The sequence below is a fragment of the Humulus lupulus genome, chromosome 4 (genome assembly GCF_963169125.1).
Source record: "Humulus lupulus chromosome 4, drHumLupu1.1, whole genome shotgun sequence".
Lineage (NCBI taxonomy): Eukaryota > Viridiplantae > Streptophyta > Magnoliopsida > Rosales > Cannabaceae > Humulus > Humulus lupulus.
Window position 1 is genome coordinate 105,697,220 of NC_084796.1, and position 6,693 is coordinate 105,703,912.

Genomic DNA, 6,693 nt, shown 5'->3' on the forward strand with positions numbered 1-6,693 from the left:
ACCCTTGAACCCCAGTACTCCATTGTTAGAGATATGGAATCCTGGTTGCACCTCCTTCCTCACTTCGTACATTAGTCTTTGTACCCAAGGATTGACTAACTGCCCCCTTTTATAGCTTCCATAATGATAGGCTCGATAGAGAGGTTTGTGAATTGACTGACTACTGTAATGACCCTCAAAACATACAAGACCAAAATTGTGAGGAAATTTAAACTTTTTTACTTTTAACTCATTGTACCAAAAATCCATATAAAGAAACTTTTAAAAAGATCGTGTGCGCACACTTTTAGTTTAGCAAACAAAAATACAACTATTATTCCATAGAGTTATAACAAAACAATTATCCCAAAAGAAATAACAAACTTCCAGATTTTTCTTTTCAAAATGGTGATCAATCAAAAACCTCCGTAGGTTAGGCCACATGTACATATCCACAAGCAGACGTCGACGTTCACTACTCCAGTTTGATTTTGCACTTACCTACAACATGAAACAACTAGGTAAGCGAAAACGCTTAGTAAGAATAGCCTTACACACAAGTATACTAAAACCAGCAATGGGTTGACCTAAGGTATTATCGCTACCGGTCATTAGGGTATTGGATAAGTTCCAAACCTATCATAAAATTCTCAAACAATAGCCAAATCAGAATCAAATACTTTGTTTGTACCTAACAACCAACGTTACACATAACATGATAACCTGCACCCAGAAAATCCCAGAACATTCGAGATATATATAATTACATAATTTATTCAACTCAACAAACATAAAGGATCATGGCTCCAACCCGGACTATAATTTTACCATGTCCTGGCTCCAACCTGGACTATAATTTCACCATTTCCTGGCTCCAACCTGAACTATATTTACCATGTCCTGGCTCCAACCCAGACAATATTACAATAAGGTTCTGGCTCCAACCCGAACTCACTTACCATTAAGCCGCATACTGCATTTGTAAAGGTAGGCATTAAGCATACCCTGGTCTTAACAACCCAAAAAAAACTAGTGTAATCTACTACTGCAAGCACACACTGGTATATTCATGTTGTAGCTAAGAAAGAGAAAGGCTAACTTACTTGGAGTCCTTAGTTCCCAACTGGATCTTTACCACCGTTATTCGTTTTCGTTTTTCGCGGTTACTGTAATTAATGCAGTGTACTCAGATTAAACTATGGCATACTCTTATAGATAATATTCTATGATAGCTAAATGCAATAAAGTTCTCTTAGAGACTATATTATAGCTGTAACGACCCAAAATTGATAATAGGGTTTAGTGCCTTGATTAGCTTTTCGGGAGGGCATAATTGGATATATATGTGTGTTTAATTGGTTAAATGTGTGATTATGTGGCATGCATGACTAATATGATTATGTGAATATATCATATGCATGTTTATGAGAGCATGTGGGCCTTTACCGTTCATAAGGGCATATCTGTAATTTTGGCCCGTTGAGGGCATAAATGTGATTATATGTGATAAATGGTTGAGACCACATTATTATGTGGATATATTTTCAGTATATGGCTCGAGATGGTCTCAGTGAGCGAATTAGCGAAATAGTCACAGCGGGGAAAAATACCTAGCTCGGGGGGAAGCCTATGGGTATTTTGGGAATTTAGAGAATATTTTGGGATTTATTGAGTAATGAATACGTATTTGGTAATTAGTTGAACGTGACATGATTAATTGGTAAATGGTAGGAACATTTGAGGAATTAGTGGGGAATTGCGATAAATTACCATTATGCCCTTAGAAGCAATAGGAAGGGCTGTATAACTAAGGGTATTTTAGTCTTTGTTAGACAAAGGTTGGATTCAGCTGAGGCTCTAGGATTGATTAGAACTCACTAGAATCATTAGAATGTCCTCAACTCTCTCTCTCTCTCTCTCTCTCTCTCTCTCTCTCTCTCTCTCTTTCCTCTTATACGAAATCTCTCTCTCTTTCTCCTATACTTTGAAGCTGAAAGGAAATTGAAGGAGAAAGGCTTGGGTTAAGCTAGGGAAAGTCTGGAATTGAAGCTTAAGAAGTCAGGAATTGAAGATGGTAGAGGGCAGAAAGTTTTTGAGGAGTCAAGCAACAATTGAGGTAAAGGTCTTGTCTCTGTTTTGCTAGAAATTTAGATTATTAGGTTGGAATTGGACTGAATTTTGGGTGATGAGTTATTGCTGAATTGGGATGGTAGCTTCAGTAAGATTCTTGATGTTTTATGTTTAAGATATGTGATTAAGAGTCCTAGACACGTAGTTGAGCCTGGTTTTGGTTAGGGTGCTTGTTAAGGTTGAATTTTGAGGTTTTGTTTAGGAAGAATGCTGAGAAAACCCAGAAAATTTTGGGTTAGCGGGGGCGTGCTGCGACCTGCGTGCCCAGAATGCCCCAGGAGGGCTGCTGACTTGAGGGCGCGCCGCGACCCTAGGGGTCAAGTTGCGGCCCGCCTCCCCTAGATGCATGAGACCGTGCCTTTGACTTGAGGCGGGCCCCTAAGTTAGCTTTTAGGCTTGGGGAGGCTCGGTAATTCAAACCTAGGCGTTTGGGACGAATTCTACTACCCGGTTTAGTAGGATCCGAGGCTCCGGAGGCTAATATTTGTTTCCTAAGCATTTATTCGGATTAGGAATTGATAGTTGCCCATTTTCACTGTGACTAGGTTTATCTCCAAGGCTCAGGACTGAGGATCATGCTCGGGACCGCTCTTAATTCTCCACTAGAGATTCGAGGTAAGAAAAATGCACCCATGTGGTTGTGTTTGGGACTAAGGTTCCCTGTATGTGGATATATGTGTTGTGTAACTATATTTTTGTTATATGAAATGGGAATGTATGACCTAAGGGAGTCGGGGCTGATGATTAGCGCATTGGACGCGGCTCGACCAATGTGAGTCGGGGTCAGCTAAATAAACAGAGGACTCGACCTAAGCGATTCGGGGTCAGCTTAATAAATAGAGGGCTCGACCTAAGGGCGCCAACCCTGAGCATTTGTATTACTGATGAAAATATATGCTTGAAAATACACGTTTACCATTATTAGCTTGATGCTTATATTCTGTTGAATTATTGAACGATTTGTATTAAGATTGATTGGATGTTACTACTGTATATGTCTTTGATGCTTTATGGTTTTCTTGCTGGGCCTTGGCTCACGGGTGCTACGTGGTGCAGGTAAAGGCAAAGGGAAACTAAACCAACCATGAATAAAGCTCTGGGGGCGGAGTGTACATAGTCAGCTGCTCGACTGCCACAGCCGAGGGAAAGTTACAGGAATAGATTTCTAAATTGTATTTTTCCATTAGACTGGCTTTTCTTATAACAATTTTTGGGAGATGTATTTACTACTTATACCCTGTTTTTTGGGATCCCATGTATCAAACATCTGTTCTAATGAAAATTAACTGTTTATGATCAAAATCTTTTAACCCTAACCTGATAATTGACCTTACAATCACATTATTGTTCAAATGACTTGATTAGCAAGTCTTGCACTATTTTAAAATACATTGTGTAATGATCTTCGTTATCGAGGGCATTATAATAGCCTCTTATACACCTTACAGTGTATAAGGCCTGATTTCGTTTTAGTCTTTACGGTATCATGAAAGCCTCACCGCAACATGCTCTCCGTATTGTGCATATTAATATTCTTTAACTAAAGAACTCTCTTATTAAATAACTTGTATTTTTTTTTTAGGAAAAGGAGTTTTACTCAACTCATATCTTTAGAAAAATACCAACTTGTCGTCCTCTTACGAAAGTTTACCGTTTTCTATCATTTACCAAAATACTGCTTTTTGACCCTTACAAATAATATCTGAAAATGTTATCCCGTTCTTTTAAAGGTTCTACAAAACCCAAACTCCCATTTTTACCATTTTTATCCATAACCTAGGATCTCTTTTTAAGTTTTTTTTTTAAAAGAAGGCAATTGGACCCTTAACTTATAAAATGGTAAAAATCAAATTTTAAATTAACTCAAGCTGATTTGGGATTGGTTAAATCTCCAATTCCTTAGTTATATTTACAAATGATTATTTCTTCTCATTTCAAAAACTTTAATGTCATTATGTGTTTTAAAGTAATAAAGTCCCGTTTTTAAGCTTTTGCCCTCAATTGAGTTTTTTTAACTAAAATCCTTAAACTATCGTTCACGTATTCTATGTCATAAGGACGGGAACTAGACGAAAGCCTCTCGTCAAAAATTGTTTTAGGTTAAGAGAACTAACCTCCCAAAAATTACTTTTCGTTAAGATTCGCAATTACTTCCTTTCAGATTTTAGGGCAAACTTAGAAAAATCATTTCTCTTAAACCGTGACACATTTTTCCATAAAATTTTATAGAGGTCCTAATACAAATCTTAAAAATTCCTCTAAAAAATTCATAATTTTTGGGATGGGAAAACCCATTAAAATATTTAAAGCAATCTGGTCAGTGTTTGCTGCCCAGAAGTTTTTTTTCCCAGATTTTAAGGTATTTTGGAAATTTATTTCTCTTACACCGTAGCCCAGTTCTTTCTAAAATTTTACAAAGATATTTATAAATGTATATGTTATCTTGCTTAAAAATTTCATAATTTTTGGAGAAATATTACCCATCAAAATATTTAAAGAAATCTGGGCAGTGCTTGCTGCCCAGAAGTTTTGTTCCCAGATTTTAGGGAAAACTTTTAAAAATAATATCTCTTATACCTTAACAAATTTTCCTCTAAAATTTTACAGTGACCCTTAAAAATGTTTAAACTAACATCCTTTCAAATTTCATAGCTTTTATATTTGGAAAACCCGTTCAAAAGTCAAAACAATCTGGCAGTGCATGCTGCCCAGAAATTTTCCAGATTTACATAAAAATGTCAAAGTGTGCATAACTTGGGTTTAAAAATATCTTTTTACAATTTTCCAAAGCCTATAATCAAGTACTCACAAATAAATATGCAACTACATAAATATTTTTCATAAAAAGAGGTAGTAGAGTGCAATCTGACCCGTTGGAAGCCAGACCACGAAGCTTTGGCAGCATGCATTTTTACACAACCCAACAACAATAAGCATTCCTAGCATAACCCTAGCCACATGCATGCATGCAAATCGTCAAATCACACAATATCAACCTTAAGCATAAAATAAACTCTTCAAACCATTAAAATAACCTATGCAACCAGATCTACCAACATAAATCACAAAACTCAAGAACAACCATAAATTTCTACCTTTGATAGTTATAGCTTGGAGATGTGTTTTTCTTAGTTTCCTCAAACTCCCCCTTGTGCTCTACACTCTCAAACCGAGCCCCAAAGTACCACATGCAGATTTTAGGAGAGAGTTAGGGTAGAAAGACTTAGATGAGGGAGAAAACATGCAAACTACCAAGATATCTTACCTTGCTTTCACTTAAATACCAAAGTATTAAATCCTTGAGATCCTACTCGTACATGCTTCTCTTGAACCCTAGAACACAAGATCAATGCGATTCATGGATATTAGATCACATGTAGACATAATTAACCCTTATGGTTGAAGAGGAAAATAGGAGAAAATATGAAGTAGGTTTTGAAACTTACTCTACGCAAGTGTTCTCTTGAGCTTCTCCCTCCTTCAATGGGGAAATGAGTGTGCTAAGCTCATGGAGAAAAATAATTGCAGCAATGGAGAGTAGAGAGGGAGACTGTTTTGGTTTTGGAGAGAGAGAGCTAGAGAGAGAGTGTGTTTATTGAGAGAAAAGAAATTTTTGTGAGAGAAATGATTAGGTTTTGGCTTGTGGAAGAAGGTAAGGGGCTTTTTCCCATTATTTAGCTTGTGGGGTAAGTTGCCTAGCTTATGACAGCCCCAGGGTCTACCCCTAGCCTTGCTGCCCACCTCTCTCTATTCCCTTAGAAATTACTTTTATGCACTTGCTTATTTTACCTCACATATAAGGAATCCAAGGGCCCTTTGGGAATTTTGCTTCTCTAAAATTCCCTAAATTTTTTACCATATAGTTTTTAAATCTCCAAGCATAATTAATTAATTTAATTTGTGACAAAAAATGAAATTTGTCACATATCACATAATTTTGGTAATTTTATCAAATTGACCAAAATTCCCTTAGAGGCCCGAGCAAGAAATTCTCATTCTTAAGCCCGGTTGATTGGAATTCAAACCTCAATCAATTTTTCTTAAACTTATTGGCTCGACTATAAAGTCCCAATTTCCAAAAAAAAATTAACATTTTTATGCCATAGTATTTCCTATTTTATTTAATTTGAGATTTTTCTTCCATTAGGGTTCATTCCTTGGTTTGAGACCAATCTTTCTTTGCATAAAGCTAGATCATTTACCGGATCATTACAACAGCTATAAAATTTACTAATCATCACAAATTCATATAATATCCTTTATCAAAATAATATTCCACATAATTCTTCACCGGCTCCAACCAGCTACTAACGGGTGTTCAAAACATGGGATGTTACAGCTACTGTCTCCAAATCCAAGGTAGCAAGGTCGGCACGTAACTGTTGTAGAATCTCTTTCACTATCATCATGTAAGCCCTTGGTTGTCGACTCAATGCATCTGCCACCTTGTTTGCTTTTCCCAGGTGCTATAGAATGTCCCAGTCGTAGTCGTTGAACAGCTCCAGCCATCGACGCTGTCTCATATTCAATTCCTTCTGAGTGAAGAAATACTTCAAGCTTTTGTGATCAGTGTAGAAGTCGCAA

General features: G+C 36.8%; 1 long non-coding RNA gene across 2 annotated transcripts; it reads right to left on the reverse strand.

Annotated features, from left to right (window-relative positions):
• Positions 1 to 208: 208 nt before the first annotated feature.
• On the reverse strand, positions 209 to 5,729 carry LOC133829109 (uncharacterized). 2 transcript variants are annotated; one of them, XR_009891533.1, is made up of 5 exons: positions 5,556 to 5,729; positions 5,375 to 5,442; positions 5,205 to 5,265; positions 1,083 to 1,145; positions 209 to 480 (listed from the first exon to the last, which is right to left on the reverse strand). It is a non-coding gene; the product is annotated as an uncharacterized LOC133829109 (long non-coding RNA). The 2 variants fall into 2 exon arrangements; XR_009891534.1 differs by lacking the exon at positions 1,083 to 1,145.
• Between the last annotated feature and the right edge of the window lie 964 nt (positions 5,730 to 6,693).